At 39.7% G+C, this 19,560-nt stretch overlaps 1 protein-coding gene across 13 annotated transcripts in view; it reads right to left on the bottom strand.

Moving 5' to 3' along the window:
- The window catches only part of LOC145536268 (uncharacterized), a 235,421-nt gene that overhangs the window by 193,486 nt on the left and 22,375 nt on the right, over positions 1-19,560 (bottom strand). The window lies entirely within an intron of this gene.

Genomic DNA, 19,560 nt, shown 5'->3' with positions numbered 1-19,560 from the left:
TCAGTATTTCAGAGCTAGACAAACTCTCCTAAGACATGCTGTGACTCATCCCTCCCTATTTCAAATTACTTGATGCTTGGTGACTTCCGCTATTTCTCTGGGGAGCTAAGTTCCTCATTTCATATCCCAGTAATTCTTTAAATGAAAGTCAACTCTAAAATCATCCTCTCCATTTCCTTTATTACTTGTTTGTGGTCACAAGTTTTATTTGGCCCTTCCTACGTGTTCTTAAACACAACCACATGTGACCCAAGTCAGCAGACCTTCATCCTGGTAATCCACAGTATTTCTCAATCCCTGTTCTAATAGCTAAAGGTAAACAGAAAAAGCAAACTTGACTTTAATGAATATTTCATTCAATGAATATTTTTTCATGCTCTGTCACATGCATAAAATACACTGAATTCTGAGACCTTTCCAAGCTCTTCCAAAACTAGATCTTGAGGCCCTCCCTCACATTCTCATTTTCTAACACACACACACACACACACCCCTTTTAAATTCTCTTAGCCAGGGACCAGTGAATGATTTTCTAAAATCCTACTAATACCTCTGACATTTCACCACAGTGTTCACTCACAGCTTCAGCCATGATGGAAATGACAGGATAACACATCCAAATGTCTTCCTCTCGGCCTGGTGTGGAACTCTGAACCTATTTATAAATAGTCAATCTTCTAATGGGGCACAATTTTTAAAATAACAAACAGCTTAAAAATCTGTCCAATAGTCATTTCAAAAACAGTGTTTAGATAGTATCTAACCCATTAGTTGTCAACCCAGGGTGATGTGGCACCTCACGGGAACATTTGCAATATCTGGAGACATTTTTATTTGTCACTACTTGTGGAGGGTACTGTTGGCTATTGGCATCCAGTGGGTAGATGCCAGCGACGCTGCTAGACATCCAGCAATGCACATAACAGGCCCCACAACAAAGAATTTTCTAGCCCCAAATGTCAACAGGGCTGAATTTGGGAAACTCTTAAAACTTTTGTCAACATTTAACATGATTTATGCTTGCACGATTCAACTTCCTAAAAATGTGCTCTCCTAACAATTACGTGACATTTTAGCCTGCACACAACTTTGGTGCCACTAAAGTTCTCCTCGTAAGTCCTTCATGCTGGAAATCAAAGCATGGATACCCTAGGGTATAAAGACAAACCAGGGCCCAAACCCTAAGTAACTAGCAAAATCAGCAATCCACAGTCCATTTTTGAATGTCTCTAAAATTCTTAATTTTTAAAAACAAATATGCCAACTTTAAAGAGCAAGCTAAATTTCTTGTCATTTAATTTCCTGTCTTCAGAATTTCCAAGTTTCTAAGACTTAGTCTCAATCTGATCTCACTTTTACCTTAATTTTGTTTTCCTATGAAAGGCTATGTGCTATCAGCCCTCTAAAGCTGCTAAATGAGAGAATCAAATGTTCTGACATATGACATAGCCTCAAAGTGCACCTCCAGATGAGATCCAAATCTGAGTAATTAGAGAGAGGGCTGGAAAGGGTTGTGTCTTTTTAGCTTTCATACAGGAAAAAAAAAACTATTTTTATCAATCTCATTTCCACAATGAGTCATCATTGGAAAAAAAATGGCACCCTCTTAGTTACTCATGACCACAGTCTTCTAAACCCAGCCTAATGGCCCTGCTTTGCCTTGGCACAGTGCCACCAGGAACTGTTGGCTTGCCCCAAAATCAATCCTCTTGGCTACTCTCTAATTTTCATTTAGAAAATTTAGAATTTTATGAAGAACCCTTCTAACCTCTCTCTGGGATGAGGTCCAGGAGCCACTTTGCCTAAACAAAGTCATTGATTTTAATGGAACAAATGAGAGAGTCAATTCGTATTGTGTGGCACCCTGACAAAGATGGGAAAATGCTAGGACTTATTTGTCCCAAATTCTATCCCAATTATACTAATACCTCAGCAACCAAAGTGATCTTTCAAAAAGTAAATGAGATCATGTCACTCCCGGGTTACACTTCTTTCATAGGTTTCCATTACTGTTAGGCTAAATTCCCAAATCTGCCCCTGTGGGGTTGTTTTCTAGTCCCTGCCTTTCTGGCCAGTCTTGATGCGTTCCCTTCACTATTGAATCCTGTGCTCCCTTCCACCCGATCGCTTTAGCACTCTTCCCTCTTCCTGAAAAGCTCCCCCTCCCCAAACCTGCTCACTTCCTTTGTTTAGGTACCTCTTCTCATCTTTTTAGGGCTTCCCTGGTGGCTCAGCTGGTAAAAAAAAAAAAAAAAAAAATCCACCTGCAATGGGGGAGACCTGGGTTCAATCCCCGGGTTGGGAAGATCCCCTGGAGAAGGGAATGGCTACCCACTCCAGTATTCTGGCCTGGAGAATTCCATGGACTGTATAGTTCGTGAGGTCACAAAGAGTCAGACATGACTGAGCAATCACCACATTCCTTTTCCATGCGTGTACAGGCAATGGTCAGGGGAGTCCCAGTGCTCATCTGATCGGTCAGTTCACTTCTAGACTTGAGTAGTTGTCTCTTTTGGGTTCTTTGTTTACACTTGTTCTCCACCTGAAGTCTTATCACACCCTACAACACTAAAGCAAGATCTCAAGTTTCCTCTTTCCTCCAAAAACCTTGATAGCTCATTTGTTCTTTGAAATTTTACTGAAATTCAATCTAATGGAGTAAGTAAATACAGGAGGCTAAGGGCAAGTCCTAAAGCCATCCTGGTCAGGGAACTAAGATTCCACATGGCAACTAAGCCAGGGAGCTGCAACTAAAACATCTGTGAGTCGCAATGAAAGATCCCACATGCCATGCTGCAACTAAGACCGGGGAAGCTATATATATATATATACTTTAAAAAAGAAAAAGAAAACAAAAGCAGCCGTACTAGAGCCAATCCTGCTGTTCTCAACTGACCATAAGCAAAGCTGACAGAAAATACCCTGACAAGGTCACTCTGTGATCATGACTGAAACAGGGCCAATCCACAACTGCAAAAATGATGAAGCACCCTTCTCTTAGGATCAACCCGAGTACCTGCTGCCGCTTTACCAATAACCACTCAAGCCTGGCTTTAATCTTCCTGCCTCCTAGACAAATACTATTAAAGTACCCAATGACCAGATCGTTCCAGCTCAGTGATAACAAGCAAGTTAGAAGAGGCCCTGGTTTCTTAAATCCTCCTTAGAATATTTAGCTCAAGCCAAAGCCCTCCAAGGCAGCGGTCCCCAACTTTTTTGGCACTGGGGACCGATTTCATGGAAGATAATCTTCCACAGATTGGGGGGTGGGGGCATTGTTTCAGGATTTCAAATGCAATATATTTATCGTGCACTTAATGTCTCATCTAATGCTGCCATTAATCTGACAGGAGGTACGGGTCTGCAGCCTGGAGGTGGGAGACCTCTGCTCTAAGGAGACCTTCCCAGGTTGCTCTTACTGAGATGTCCATGGTCCTCTGACAGATGGTATTTCTTGTGATAACAATCTCAACAAAACTGACTTTGGCCGAGTGCAGGGATATCCTTAGTGTATTTGTTCAGTGGCCTCATCTCACTCCTTTTGGTAACTCACTGCTATTCAAAGGGGTAAGTACTCTGACCTAGGTTTGAAACACACTGAATTTCAAGTGCAGCTAAGTAGTGTTCAGTTCAGTTCAGTCGCTCACTCATGTCTGACTCTTTGTGACCCCATGAACCACAGCACACCAGGCCTCTCTGTCCATCACCAACTCCCAGAGCTTGCTCAAACTCATGTCCATCAAGTCAGTGATGCCATTCAAACATCTCATCCTCTATCATCCCCTTCTCTTCCTGCCTTCAATATTTCCCAGCAACAGAGTCTTTTCAAATGAGTCAGTTCTTTGCATCAAGTGGCCAAAGTATTGGAGTTTCAGCTTCAGCATCAGTCCTTCCAATGAATATTCAGGACTGATTTCCTTTAGGATAGACTGGTTGGATCTCCTTGCAGCCCAAGGGACTCTCAAGAGTCTTCTCCAACACCACAGATCAAAAGTATCAAATCTTTGGCGCTCAGCTTTCTCTATAGTCCAACTCTCACATCCATACATGACTACTGGAAAAACCATAGCCTTGAATAGACGGACCTTTGTTGGCAAGTAATGTCTCCACTTTTTAATATGATATCTAGGTTGATCATAGCTTTTCCTCCAAGGAGCAAGTATCTTTTAATTTCATGGCTGCAGTCACCATCTGCAATAATTTTGAAGTCCAAGAAAAAAAAAAGTCTCTCACTGTTTTCACTGTTTCCCCATCTATTTGCCATGAAGTGATGGGGCCAGATGACATGATCTTGTTTTCTGAATGTTGAGTTTTAAGCCAACTTTTTCACTCTCCTCTTTCACTTTCATCAAGAGGCTCTTTAGTTCTTCTTCACTTTCTGCCATAAGGGTGGTGTCATCTGTGTATCTGAGGTTATTGATATTTCTCCCAGCAATCTTGATTCCAGCTTGTGCTTCATCCACTCTGGCATTTCTCATGATATACACTGCATATAAGTTAAATAAGCAGGGTGACGATATACAGCCTTGACGTACTCCTTTCCCGATTTGGAACCAGTCTATTGTTCCATGTCCAGTTCTAACTCTTGCTTCTTGACCGGCATACAGATTTCTCAAGAGGCAGGTCAGGTGGTCTGGTATTCCCTTCTCTTTCAGAATTTTCCACAGCTTGTTGTGATCCACACAGTCAAAGGCTTTGGCAGAGTCAATAAAACAGAAGTAGATATTTTTCTGGAACTCTCTTGCTTTTTTGATGATCCAGCAGATGTGGGCAATTTGATCTCTGGTTCCTCTGCCTTTTCTAAAACCAGCTTGAACATGTGGAAGTTCACAGTTCACGTACTGTTGAAGGCTCGCTTGGAGAATTTTGAGCATTACTTTGCTAGCATGTGAGATGAGTGCAATTGTGTGGTAGTTTGAGCCTTCTTTGGCATTGTCTTTCTCTTGGACTAGAATGAAAACAGACCTTTTCCAGTCCTGTGGCCACTGCTGAGTTTTCCAAATTTGTTGGCATATTGAGTTGGCAGCACTTTCACAGCATCATCTTTTAGGATTTGAAATAGCTCAACTGGAATTCCACCACCCCCACTAGCTTTGTTCATAGTGATGTTTCCTAAGCCCCACTTGACTTCAAATCCAGGATGTCTGTCTCTAGGTGAGTGATCACACCATCGTGATTGTCTGGGTCAGGAAGATCTTTTTTGCAGAGTTCTTCTGTGTATTCTTGCAACTTCTTCTTAATATCTTCTGCTTCTGTTAGGTTTATATCATTTCTGTCCTTTATTGTGCTTATCTTTGCATGAAATGTTCCCTTGGTATCCTCTAATTTTCTTGAAGAGATCTCTAGTCTTTCCCATTCTATTGTCTTCCTCTATTTCTTTGCATTGATCACTGAGGAAGGCTTTCTTATCTCTCCTTGCTATTCTTTGGAACTCTGCATTCTAATGGGTATATCTTTCCTTTTCTTTTCTCCTTTGCCTTTTGCTTCTCTTCTTTTCTCAGCTATTTGTAAGACCTCCTCAGACAACCAGTAATGCTGAAAAAGCTGAAGTTGAATGGTTCTATAATGACTTACAAGACCTTCTAGAACTAACACCCAAAACAGATGTCCTTTTCATTATAGGGGACTGGAATGCAAAAGTAGGAAGTCAAGAAACACCTGGAGTAACAGGCAAATTTGGCCTTGGAGTACAGAATGAAGCAGAGCAAAGGCTAACAGAGTTTTGCCAAGTGAACACACTGGTCATAGTGAACACCCTCTTCCAACAACACAAGAGAAGACTCTACACATGGACATCACCAGATGGTCAATACTGAAATCAGACTGATTGTATTCTTTGCAGCCAAAGATGGAGATGCTCTGTACAGTCAGCAAAAACAAGACCGGGAGCTGACTGTGGCTCAGATCATAAACTGCTTATTGGAAAATTCAGACTTATATTGAAGAAAGTAGGGAAAACCACCAGACCATTCAAGCATGACCTAAATCAAATTCTTTATGAGTATACAGTGGAAGTGAGAAACAGATTCAAGGGATTAGATCTGATAGAGTGCCTGAAGTAGTACTAAGGAGACTTAAATGGTATCACTGAGTGAGTTTAGGATTTAGTCAGGCTGGGCGGTGTGCTGGGTTCTAGACAGATACAGGAAACAATCACTGATAAAACTCGATGTTCCTTTTCCACCACTTCTCAACAGGATAGTCAGTAATGTATTCAGAGCAATTCAATTCATTCTCCCATTCATGCCAAGACTCCAACAAGAGAAAGTAAGTTTTTGTAGGATAAAATGGGTCCCATCACCCACATTAGCTCCTTATCATACTCAAATCTGCACCGACTAAGCAAAATCAGCTCTTAGGAGGACTCAGAGATTTATTGTTTAGAGTTGGTGTGGCCTGAATTCCTGCCTCATTTTCCTTCACATTTTTTCCAGTAACTGTTTTATACTCTCTTATATGACAATGCTTTCATTTGCAGTCACTGAAGAGTGGAAATGAGAAGTAAATTCTTTCTTCTACCAATTTTCCAGATGCCATCAAAATCATACACTATCATGTTACTAGAAGACATGTGTAAACCACTGTAGAAATATCATTAATCATAGTAGTATCAGTAATAGGTATATTTTCTTGAAATAAATGACTATTTGGAAAAAATAGATATGTATTCAGTATCAGCCTGAATACCTTATCCAATAACAAATTTTAATCCTACTGAAATACTTCCCCAGGTATTCAGCCAAAATCGCTGTAGAAAGCAACAACCTACTTTTTCAGTATATTCTAAGTTCTCTGGTCCTATAAATGAAGAATGTTTTTTACTCAAATGAGGGAGGGAGTAGGTGAGTAACTTTTCAATATTGATTAAGCTTTGATGAGCATTACCATAGAGGTCTGAGCTCCAGTTTTCTCATTCTCTCATTCTCTTCATCCTTTCGTCATTAAAAAGAATATTATACAAATGTGGTAGATATTGGGCTGTATGTATGCTAATTTTCTTCTCTCTGGGCCCATGCTCTGTTTCTATTTCCCCACCATCTTGGACTCAGGGTGGCCATGGGACTCTCTTTGGCTAATGAAATTAAAAAAGGGATATGTGTTCATTCCTTTCAGGAGAAAGGCTTTATATTGCTACCATGAGACCATCTGCCTCCCTTTCCTCTTGCCATGGTGACCAGTGAAGCTTCAGGTATAGGCTTCATCAGTCTGGGTCCTAGGATGATAAGACATGGAGCATAGCCCATCAGTCAATCCATGATGAACATAAGCATTTGTTAAGTCATAGTTTCTTTTTTTTATTCTTTCTCTTTTTTTTAGGGCAGTTTGTCATCACAGCATGACCTAAACCATAATAGGGGTAGGCATTGTTATTGTTAAAAATTAAGCTTTTTCCAAACAATACAAAAGCATATAGAGCTGCATTGTCCAACACAGTAATCACTAGTCATATGTGGCTATTTAAATTAAAGTTAAGCAAAATGTAAAGATTCATTTCCTCAGTCACACTAGCCATATTTCAAGTGCCCAACAGCTAGCGGCTACTGAAAAGGACAGCACAGACCCAGCACAGTTCCCTCATCACAGCAAGTTATACTGGACAATGTTGAAGAGTTAACCAGCAAAATACATGCACCCCAATGTTCAATACAGCACTCTTTATAACAGGCAAGACATGAAAGCCACTGAAATGTCCATCGACAGATGAATGGATAAAGAAGATGTAGTGCATAAGTACAATGGAGTACTACTCATCCATCGAAAAAAAGAATGAAATATTACCATTTGTCACAATACAGATGGACCTAGAGAATATCATACTAAGTAATGTTGAACAAAGACAGATATCATATGATATCACTAATATGTGGAACCTAAAAAGTAATATAAATCAATCTGTTTACAAAACAAAAATAGAATCATAGACAGAGAAAACAAACTTACGATTACCAAAGGAGAAAGAGGGGGACAAGGATAAATTAGGAGCATGGGATTAACAGATACACACTGCTGTGTATAGACTAGATAAACAACAAAGATTTACTTGTAACACAGGGAACAATAGTCAATATCTTATAATAACCTATAATGGAAAATAATCTGAAAAAAATATATATATATAACTGAATCATTTTGCTGTACACCTGAAACTAACACAATATTTTAAGTCAACTATCCTTCAATTAAAAAAAAAAAAACGAGTTAACCAGCAAAATACCCAAAATCATTGCTCTCTCCCTAAAGGTCATCACTCCTGACAAATTGTTATATATCATTACTCCAGTCCTTCTATCTTGTATTAGTTTTTCTATAGCTTTCATTATAAATATAAACGTGTATATATACACATATTGCCTGGTGATGTGCCTTTTTAATTCAACTAACAAAATGATCTGGAGGTCATTCCATGTAAGTAAATATAGATACTCTTAACTAATTTCATGGCTGAATAATATTGCTTTTAAGGAATTTTCATAATTTATTTAACTATTTTTCTCTTGCTGTACATTTAAGTGGCTTATACAAGTAACCACTCTTTAGCATATTGCTATGGATCCTTCTGGTTCTTTGTCTAGATATTTTTTTCTACTTTGACATGACACATGACATGTATTATGCTGTGATTTCTCTTTTTCTATTTAAATAACAATAAAGTTGGAGATTATTTTATGTCATTTAAATTCTCCTAGTCTTTTCTAATACTTTCATAATTTTGATTTTACATTTAGATCTTGAGTCCAACTGCAATTTTCTTATTAAATAATTTAAATAAAGATACAAAATACAATACTGTGAATTAATTACAAATTAACATGCACCAGATTCTAAATTCCTTTTTCCCTTCTATTAGTTCACTTTTCTTAGTTTTTAAGTACTATAGGTTTTATTTGAAGTCCTGTGGCCTCATAGAACATTTATAAAATATTTAATTTCTGATGTGGCAAGTTTTTCTCATTTTTTCTTTATTAGACTCTCTTGGTTCTTTTTAATACATTTTTACTTTTATCTGAATTTTAGAGTTGGATTGTTAACTTCCTTCCAAAATTCCATGTTAGAAGTTTTAGTTGAAGAGCCCTGACTTTATAAACGAATCTGACAAAACCTTAGTTTTTACAACACTGAGTTTTATCATCCAGAAACATGATATAACTGTATTTTTCAGATATTATTTGATATCTTTCAGTAATGATTTATTTTCTGCAAGAAAGTGATGCAAATTGAAAAGAAATCTTACAAACTGTATTAGGTTTACTCTTGGTTTTTTTAATGTGTATGTTATTGCTGATATTGTGAATATAATCTTTTTAAAATTCATTTTCAAATAGCTTACTAATATAAAAAGACTATTTATGTTTCTATTTTTATATCTCCTTAGTTATATGAATATCATTAACAGTTTTGACCACTTTTAAGAGTAACCTTTTGGATTTTCAAACCAGATAATCAGTATTATCTTCAGGGAAAAGACACTTTTCTCTCTTCTCTCCAAATGTATGCCTCTAGTGTCTCCTCTCTATGTCTCAGTGAAAATGAGCATTTTATATTCCTCCTGGATTTAATAAAAATGCTTCTTACATTTCTCTAGTAAGCACAGGAGAAATCAGTCTTAAATTTAATCATCAAGTGATTGTTTTCAGCATGCATGTGATGAGTACTAAGTTTGACTCCTTTAATCTGTTGCTGTCATAAATAGCATATCTAAATATCAAAATTCTAAACCATTCTTGCATTCCTTGAAGAAACCTTGCATGATCATTATGTAACACTGATTGACCAGACTGTTGGATTTCAAATAATAAATTTACTTAGGACTTCTGCATAGGGGCTCCAAGGTGAGATTGGCACGTGCGTGCATGCGTGTGATAGTTTTCTGATTTTTATATCAATATACTAGCCTCAAAAATATGAATTTAGAAGCTTTTCATATTGTTATACAATCTGCATGTAAGCTATCTGAGCTTGACAGCTTTCTCTAGGAAATATATTTATAACTGTATTTTTCTTCAAGCATTTTTTGGCTGTACTCCGCATTTTGTTTTCTGTATAGCTCTCATTGACCTTGACTGACCTTATAATTTTCTTTGCTTTCCTATTCATTCCAAGAGTAATTTGGGTTACTTCTGGCTTTTATTTTGTCACTAATTTCTAATTTTACTACACCGTGATCTGAAAAATATGGCCTGTGTTTTCTGCTTTGGAGAATTTGTTACCATACATGTATGGAATAATATTATCTGCAGTATGTTGCTATAGAAAACCATATCTGGGACTTCCTCGGTGGTCCAGTGGTTGGGAGTCTGCCTGCCAATGCAGGGGACACAGGTTCCATCCCCGGTTCAGGAAGATTCCACATGCTGCAGAGCAACTTAGTCCATGTACGACAACTACTGAGCCTGCAAGCTGCAACTACTGAGGCCTGCACGACCTAGAGCCCACGCTCTGCAACAAGAGGCCACCACAACGAGAAGTCTGCTTGCCACAACTAGACAAAGCCTGCACATAGCAACAAAAATCCACTGCACCCAAAACTAAATAAATAATTTTTTTAAAGTATCTACATAGTGATATGTAAAACAAAAAACCAAAAATATCAGGCTAAGCTTCATAAGCTTGCACTCATCTCACACGCTAGTAAAGTAATGCTCAAAATTCTCCAAGCCAGGCTTCAACAATACATGAACCATGGACTTCCAGATGTTCAAGCTGGTTTTAGAAAAGGCAGAGGAACCAGAGATCAAATCACCAACATCTGCTGGATCATCGAAAAAGCAAGAGGGTTCCAGAAAAACATCTATTTTTTAAAAAAACATCTATTTCTGCTTTATTGACTATGCCAAAGCCTTTGACTGTGTGGATCACAACAAACTATGGAAAATTCTGAGAGATGGGAATACCAGAACACCTGGCCTGCCTCTTGAGAAATCTGTATGCAGGTCAAGAAGCAAGAGTTAGAAATGGACATGGAACAACAGACTGGTTCCAAATAGGAAAAGGAGTACATTAAGGCTGTATATTGTCACCCTGCTTATTTAACTTATATGCAGAGAACATCATGAGAAACGCTGGGCTGGAAGAAGCACAAGCTGGAATCAAGATTGCTGGGAGAAATATCAATAACCTCAGATATGCAGATGACACCACCCTTATGGCAGAAAGTGAAGAAGAACTAAAGAGCCTCTTGATGAAAGTGAAAGTGGAAAGTGAAAAAGTTGGCTTAAAGCTCAACATTCAGAAAACTAACATTATGTCATCTGGCCCCATCACTTCATGGCAAACAGATGGGGAAACAGTGAGAGACTTTATTTGGGGGGGGGGGCTCCAAAACCACTGCTGATGGTGACTGCAGCCATGAAATTAAAAGACGCTTATTCCTTAGCAGGAAACTTATGACCAGCCTACACAGCATGTTAAAAAGCAGAGACATTACTTTGCCAACAAAGGTCCATCTAGTCAAGACTATGGTTTTTCCAGTGGTCATGCACAGATGTGAGAGTTGGACTGTAGAACAAGCTGAGTGCAGAACAACTGTGGTGTTGGAGGAGACTGTTGAGAGTCCCTTGGACTGCAAGGAGATCAAACCAGTCCATCCTAAAGGAAATCAGTCCTGACTAGTCATTGGAAGGACTGATGTTGAAGCTGAAACTCCAATCCTTTGGCCACCTGATGTGAAGAGCTGACTCATTTGAAAAGACCCTGATGCTGGGAAAGAATGAAGGCTGGAGGAGAAGGGGACGACAGAGGATAAGATGGTTGGATGGCATCACCGACTCAGTGGATAGGAGTTTGAGTAAACTCCAAGGGTTGGTGATGGACAGGGAGGCCTGGTGTGCTGCAGTCCATGGGGTCGCAAAGAGTTGGACATGACTGAGCGACTGAACTGAAGCTTCATAAATGTGCAATTAAAAGCTCTATACACCAATGCTTTTGTGTTTTTGATATCAGTTTCTGAGGAGTTTTATTAAATTCTACCAATATGTTTGGAAATTTGTCTATTCTCCTTTACATCAAAATTCTGTTGTTCATAGCTGCTCTATCTTCTTAAAGAAATATAGCTATTGTGAATATGAACTCTTTTTCTCTTTTACTACTTTTGACTTTCACTTTTATTTGCATATTACTATTTCTGCCCTTTCTTTTTAGCATTTCATGATGTATCTTTTCCATCATTTACTTTTTCATTTTTTTATGTTATTTAATTTTAAGGTTATTCTTATAAAACAGAATACAGCTGAATTTTTTAATTTATTCATCAGTTTTTCCTTTTTTTTGAAAGTTGTATTAACTTATCATATTTGATGTTATTAATATTCTTGAATTTATTCATGCCTTGTTTCATTTTTCCTGTTTATCGTGACTTTTCATTTCTTCTTTTTACTTCCTGCCTACTGTGTTGGTTGTCTTTTGTTCCACTTAATTTTCCTTTAGGAAACTGGAACTAGTCATCATTTTTCTATTTTGCTACTTGATAGTCTTACATTCTTAACCGAAGTATATTTTAAATGACAGTATTTTAGTTGTATTGAAAGGCCATCAGTGTCTAAGTCCTCCTCCTGAACAAGGCAGAAACCTCACTTCCCTCTCCCTTTAATCTCCTTTTTAATATCTAGAATTTTAGATACTGGATTATATTGTTAGTATTATTATTATCATTGTAGTTTTGCTTCTATTATTTATACAATTGTCAGTAGTTTTTCTGGTTTCCTGCTTACCACTGTTCCTCTCATGTTCTCTCCATTTACATTGTCATTCTGTTGGCATTCATCTTCAAGCAAAGCTTTCAAAATGCCTCTGAATATCCCCAAATCTCTGACTATCCAAAAAGTATCTCTGAATATCCAAAAGGTCTTTATTTTTCTTTACACTTAAATGGCAGTCTACCAGAATATAGGACTCAAAACTCAAAATCATTTCCCTCAAGTTTTAAAAAATATGTGGCAAGAGGGAAGGGAAGAAGAAAACTAGTGTCTATCTAGTGTGGGCCATTTTGCCAGCTACTTTCACAATGCTTGTTAATTTACCATCATAATAATCTTAAAACAGGTAGTAGTTAGCCATTGCATATAAGTGGAAACTGAAGTTCAGAAAGGTGTTCTCCTGCCAGAGTTCCACAGCAAGTAAGTGCCAGAGATGCTTTTAGTCCAGTGTCATTAGACACAAAGCCCAGAATCTAGACCACTCCCTTCTCATAGAAATAAAATGCAAGCCACATATGTAATTTCAAATTTTCTAGTAGTCTAATTTTAAAATGTAAAAAAGGCAGAATTCATTTTAAAAACACACTTTATTTAGTGTAATAGATCCAAAATATTCATGCTGGCAGGTAATTAGTGTTAAGAAATGATCAAGGAGCGCTCTGGCTCTCTTTCTTCCTACTAAGTCTTCGAAATCTGTTGTGTCGTTTAGCCTGACAGCATATCTTAGTTTGAACTAGCCACATTTCACACATTCCCTGGCAACCCGGGGTTAGTAGCCACCGTATGAGAAAGCCCAGGTCTATGTCATGCTGCTTTTGAAAGCAATTACTTTTCAACACTGATAGAAAGGGTTCTACGTGGGTGATTTTTTTCCACCCCATTATGACATGAGGAAGTCTGAGTCTCATGAAAATCATCTTATGGCTTTTTTTTTTTTCCCCTACTAATTCTCCCTTGGTCCTCATGCTCATTATGTAGCACAGCCTCTCTGACTGGTCTAAGGAGCCAAAAGTCAGAAGCGCCTTCTTAAAGCCAACTGTTAATCCGTTCAAAAGCCAGATTAAACAGTTCCCCATTTGACACCAGCTGTGTGTGTATTTCTACACACCGCTGACTTCCTTTTTCAGGCAAGTACCTGGCCCCAGTTCAGACAAGGCTTTTTATCACCCTTGGGACAGCACTGGGGCTGAGGCAAACATGTGGTAAGTTTCCTTTAGCCAACCCCCAAGAGTGATATGAGAAGGAAATAACACACACACAGCGATTTATTTTAAATCTCTGAAGCGTCCACCATTTCACGTCTGTCTGCCAGCATTTCCACTGAAATTAATCTCCCAGGCCCCTCAGACAAGCTCCCTGGAGCCTCCTAAGCCCAAAGTACCAACAACTTAGAAATGAGAGTTTTAAATAATAAAGTATACCCTCCCTCAGTGGTGCATATAACAGGCTGGGACAGTGGAGACTGTATCTCAGCCTCTGGGAGCTCCAAATCGCAGCCTGACTGATGGATCAGCAGGCATAGAAGAGTTGGGAGCAACCCCTGGGATCAACAGATCACAGCTCTGTCTTCCTTAAAAGCCGGGTGATCTCGGGCAAGTCACTCAGAGTCCCCACCCCTCATTTCCTCCATCTCAATTTGAAAACCAGAATGCCTACTCCATGGGGCCGTTGTGAAGATTAAAGGATGTGATACATATAAAGGCTCATTACATCTCCCTTGATCAAAGTTAGCTGAAAAAGAGTTTTTAAAGCACTTAAATTTTTTTTCACCTTTAGTGAGGCATAACTGACAGATGAAATTATATATACTTAAAGTGTACAATGTGATGATTTGACATCCATATACTTGGTGAAAGGATTACCACAATCAAGTTAGTTAACACATCCGTCACCTCACATTACTATCATGTATGTGTGTGGAGGGGAGAAGGCTTAAGGTCTACTCTCTTAGCAAATTTCAAGTATATGATACTGTGTCATTAACCAAAGTCACCACACTGTACATTAGAGCTCCAGACTTATCCATCTTGGAACTGAAGCCTGTTCCCTTTGCATCTCTCCATCTTGCCTCACCCTCTAGTCCCTGGCAGTCACACCTCTACTCTCTATTTCTATGACTTTGGCTTTTTTCCTCTAGATTCCATATATAAGAGGTCATACAGTATTTGTCTTTCCCTGTCTGGCTAATTTCACTTAGCATGATGTAATTTTTTAAAAAATAGATTGATGCTAAAACAATGATCTTCAGGCTTATGTTCAAAAGCTGGCTCTGCTGCTTAGTAGGTTGGAGACCTTGGACATGTTTCTTCTTCTCTAAGATTCGGTCTCCTGGACTCTAACCTGACAGTTAAGGTCTTAGTCTCAACAAGGTTGTTATCAGAATTGAATAAGGCAACATATGTAAAGTACTTTGCATGATACGAGCCATGCACTGAGTGGTCCATAAATCGAAGCTCTTGTTATAACAGATGGATGGGATATTATAATACTATTTCCTACCTAATGTTTTACGAAGCAAAGATTAATTCTAATTGGTGTTCCTGGAAGAACACTGACTTAACATCCCAGCATATCTCAAACTCTTAAAGGTACAATATTAATCATCAACTGGCGACCTTTGGCCATAAAGGCATTTCATTTCTTTTGAAAGGAACTTACTATGACACTAGTAGAAGACACACGAGACCTTCAAGACAGCCTGATTGGGAAGAGGTATCTAGTGCAATGATCCCTGTGTAGCCAGAGCAGCAGACAAGCAGCCTGCTGGAGTGGTCAGTACCCCGGCACACCCCATCCAACTTTCTCCATCTTCACACTCCGTCACTTGTCTCTGTCACTTCTAGTCTCTGACTGGCATCTGCTCCCATCACTGAAGATACATTCCATCCTGACCCCTTAGCTCCTGATGCCAGCTCAACTCCTTGGCTCTGACCCTAGTTGGCCATTCACACCAGATGAGCCCTGGGTGGGTTTCCCTTCAGCCTCCTTATGGACAAAATGACCCTGATTTCAGCAAATCACAGGCAGGTTCCTTATTACCTGGGTGGCAGGAAAGCAAGATGAAGATGCTGCAGGACCTGAGAGATCTCATCTTTCTGGCTTAAATTAAATTTGTGCAGCAAATGAATGGAAGCTGGCATGTGGCAACCAATTTCAATCTATCTGTCTACATGGTGTTTTTCTGTTGCCCCCAGAATCTTCAAAAAAGTCAATGATGCCATTAGCCATGAAAATGCCTCTAGCAGAGGAGCAGCTTGTTAGGGGATGATGACAGCAGGATGTACATAAAACGCCTGATAAAAAGCAGGCTCCTCAAAACAGAGGGCTTCCCCTGGGAAATTAGGGCTGGCAAGCCCAGGAGCACACTCCATCTGCCTCCACTCCACCGTCAGCCGCAGCCACCTGTGACCAGACATCCCACCTTCTAATATGCCTCCGGGCGGGGCTCTGCCCAGCTGGGTACCTCCCTTTCATGTCTCCTCACTGTAATCTCACTTTTGCTCTCTCTTCTCCCACTCCTGGTCCACTTAATTATTCATTTGACAAACATCTCCTTCGCCTGGAGAGAGCTTGTTCTCCCTACTTCTCAAAACAGCCTTCTTGGTGTACCTGCATCAAAATTATGCAAACTAATAACCAAAGTGCACATTCCCAGGCCTTTCCCCAGCTCACAGGCAGGGCTCATGGACTTGAATTTGTGACCCGACCTCCAGGTAGCACTGCTTGATACACAGGAGACTGGGTGAACCATTCACGTGGGGCTCCCTAGCCACGGAATTCCTTTCTCCTTTAGCAGAATCCCTCCCAGCATCTATCAAGTCTCCGTAACACCTTGTCCCTCATAACGGAAATGAGATCAGGGAAACAGCTGCTTTAACAGATATACCCCTAAATTTTGTGGTTTAACACAGTAATAGTTTACTTCTCACTCAGATAATATTTCAATGTACTCAACAGTCATGGATTTTCTCAAAGCAGTGATTCAGGGCTCAGACCCCTTCCATCTTGTGGCTGTGCTGTCTTCCAGGCACAGCTCCCCAAGTGTCCTCCACGGGGTGCCCACCAGAGGAGGAGTTTGGAGGACCACAGTGGGGGTTTTCCTGAGCCAGGCTGGATGTGGCACTTCCCCGTTCTGTCTACATTCCTCTGGTCACAGCTACAACGAACCTCAGGGAATGCTGGGGAGTGGTCTGACTATGTGCACGCAGAGCAGAGGATTTTTGAAAAGTTGCAAGTCTCTACTTCATACAGTTCATGCCAAAAGAAAAATTCTTTTCGGCACCAGTTGCCAGTCACCATAAACCTGCCAAGTGGAAGGAGCCATCCAAAGGCTTGAGAATTTCATTAAAATGGGTTGTAACTGCTGATGCTGGCAGGATCCTTGCCAAAGAATGGAAATGAATCAATTGATTCAATCCATTTTCTACCTCAACCTCCTGCAGGCTACTAGGATCATGCATGCTCGTTAGCCCAGTCATGTGCAACTCTGTGCGAACCCATGGCCTATACCCCGCCAGGCTCCTCTGTCCATGGGATTCTCCAGGCAAGAATACTGAAGCGGGTTGCCATACCTCTTCCAGAGGACCTTCCTGAGCCAGGGACTGAATCCGTATCTCTTATGTCTCCTGCATTCCAGGCAGAGTATCTACTGAGCCAACAGGGAAGCCCACAACTAGGGTCATTCTAGGCCCTAAAGATGAGCGGCAGCCTTATGGTGAAGCTGAGGACCAGAAAGTCAGATGTCCTCCAGGTGGCCTGAAAAAACTGGCCAGCTGGAAATCTGACCACAGTTAATTCACATGCTAGGACAGAATATTCTTGACAGACAGGAGTATTCTGGTGAGGCCTGGTCACCAAATGTACACTCACAAGTCTGTCACACTGATAAGAGATCCCAGAGCAAATGCAAAACCTAGTGCCTTGAAGAATGTGACAGAACAATCAAAACTCCTTCACTCTGGGGCTGTAGAATGACTAGGAGAGAAGTGAGATCTTGGAACTCTATGATTTAAAGGAAAGAAAGAAATCTGCTCCCGGTGACTTTCTGTCACGCGAGGGGCATTCAGAAACAATGAGAAAGGCATCAGAGTGTGGCATTACAAACTAGCATCTTCTGGGAGGAGCCGGTTTATATTTTCACTGGACTCGAAAAGATGCTGCAGCTCCATTTTGGCAAGAAACAGGGGAAAACAGGCTTTATTTAAACCCCAGCTGCAGCCCACATGTGTACAGATTAACAAACCATGCTCCACAGCTACATTTTTTGCCAGAAATGCAGAAACAGCAAAATATAATTAAAGCCTCAGGCACACTTAAATCAGCATTGCCGGTTACTAAGTTTCTTGGTCAACATCTGGTTCAAGACCTAATAGTCCTTCATCATGGAGATATATGACACAGAGAAGGTGACCTGGGACTGTTTTCTATAATAGTACCTTACATTTACAAAGAATTCTACTGTTTCTATAGCACTATCATTTTATCAATACTTAGCAGGGTGGTTGTAACAATCAAATCATTTCTTCTCTATCACCAGCATCACTATAATCCACAAAAATGCCTCCATTTCACACATACATCAGTCCTTCCTAATCTTTGTTGCAAATATCCTATTCTCCACTTCACCCCAATGTTTCAAAATCATATGCATATTTAAACTACCATTATGACTTCCCTGATTCATTCAACCTAATTATTTCCTGTAGAGCTTTTTTGTGTCTTTAACGTCTCTATTGAAATAAAATAATGGGCGATTGAAAAGATGGATAGATTTTTCAAGGGATGAATGGATGTGTAGGTAGATGGATGAACAGGTAGGACAGAAAGAAGAGAACGAGCTATAGAAAGGTAGAAAGACAGGTAGTGTAATATTACAGTGAAATATTTGGGCTCTAGAGTCACCCGGACTTTCAATTTCAGTTCTTTTATTTACTTGGTGTGTGACTTTGTCAACATACTCAACCACTCAGTCCTCGGTTTCCTCATTTACATAATGGAACTAGTAATACATCCAACCAGTCCATCCTAAAGGAAATCAGTCCTGAATATTCATTGGAAGGACTGATGCTGAAGCTGAAGCTACAATACTTTGGCCACCTGATGTGAAGAAACGACTCATTGGAAAAGACCCTGATACTGGGAAAGATTGAAGGCAGGAGGAGAAAGAGACGACAGAGGATAAGATGGTTGGATGGCATCACCAATGTGATGGACATAAGTTTGTGTAGGCTCCGGGAATTGGTGATGCACAGGAAAGCCTGGTGTGCTGCAGTCCATGGGGTTGCAAAGTGTTGGACATGACTGAGTGACTGAACTAAACTGAATACCCTGCTACTGGTATGATTTGGGTTAAATGAAATTATTCATGTAAAATGCTTAGACTAGCATTTGGTATAGTAAGCACACAATCAACATGAGCTGTTTTTATTCTGATACATAAATAGTGAGTTTAAAACAAAACCTACATACTTGGTTTTTTCCATTTACCTGTCTGTACGTAGTCCATAGGGTCAGAGGAAGACACGACTGAAGTGACTTAGTACATACACAAGCATTATGAAGACTCACCCATGCCTTGTGTAAAATTTCAAACACATCCATGAGGCTATGAGCTCCTTGAAGTGGGGACTATGTTCTGTTCAACTTTTTTTATAGCCAGCACAGTATCTTACACAGAAAATAAACAATAGATGTTTCTCAAAAACAGGACAGAATGAGTGACTACTTGTTAGATTTAAGTTCTAGCTGACCTAAAGAGTACCAAAAGTAAATTTAAATTGTCAACTCTCTTCATCTTCCTTCCTTAGAAATAGAACTTAAAAAAACAATCAAGGGAATATAAGGTATTTGTGGAAATTAATGCCTTTTA

The sequence above is a fragment of the Giraffa tippelskirchi genome, chromosome X (assembly GCF_054371585.1).
Source record: "Giraffa tippelskirchi isolate mGirTip1 chromosome X, T2T-mGirTip1v1.2.pri, whole genome shotgun sequence".
Classification (NCBI taxonomy): Eukaryota; Metazoa; Chordata; class Mammalia; order Artiodactyla; family Giraffidae; genus Giraffa; species Giraffa tippelskirchi.
The sequence above is the reverse complement of the archived record's forward strand: the minus strand, read 5'-3'. Positions and strand labels throughout refer to the sequence as shown.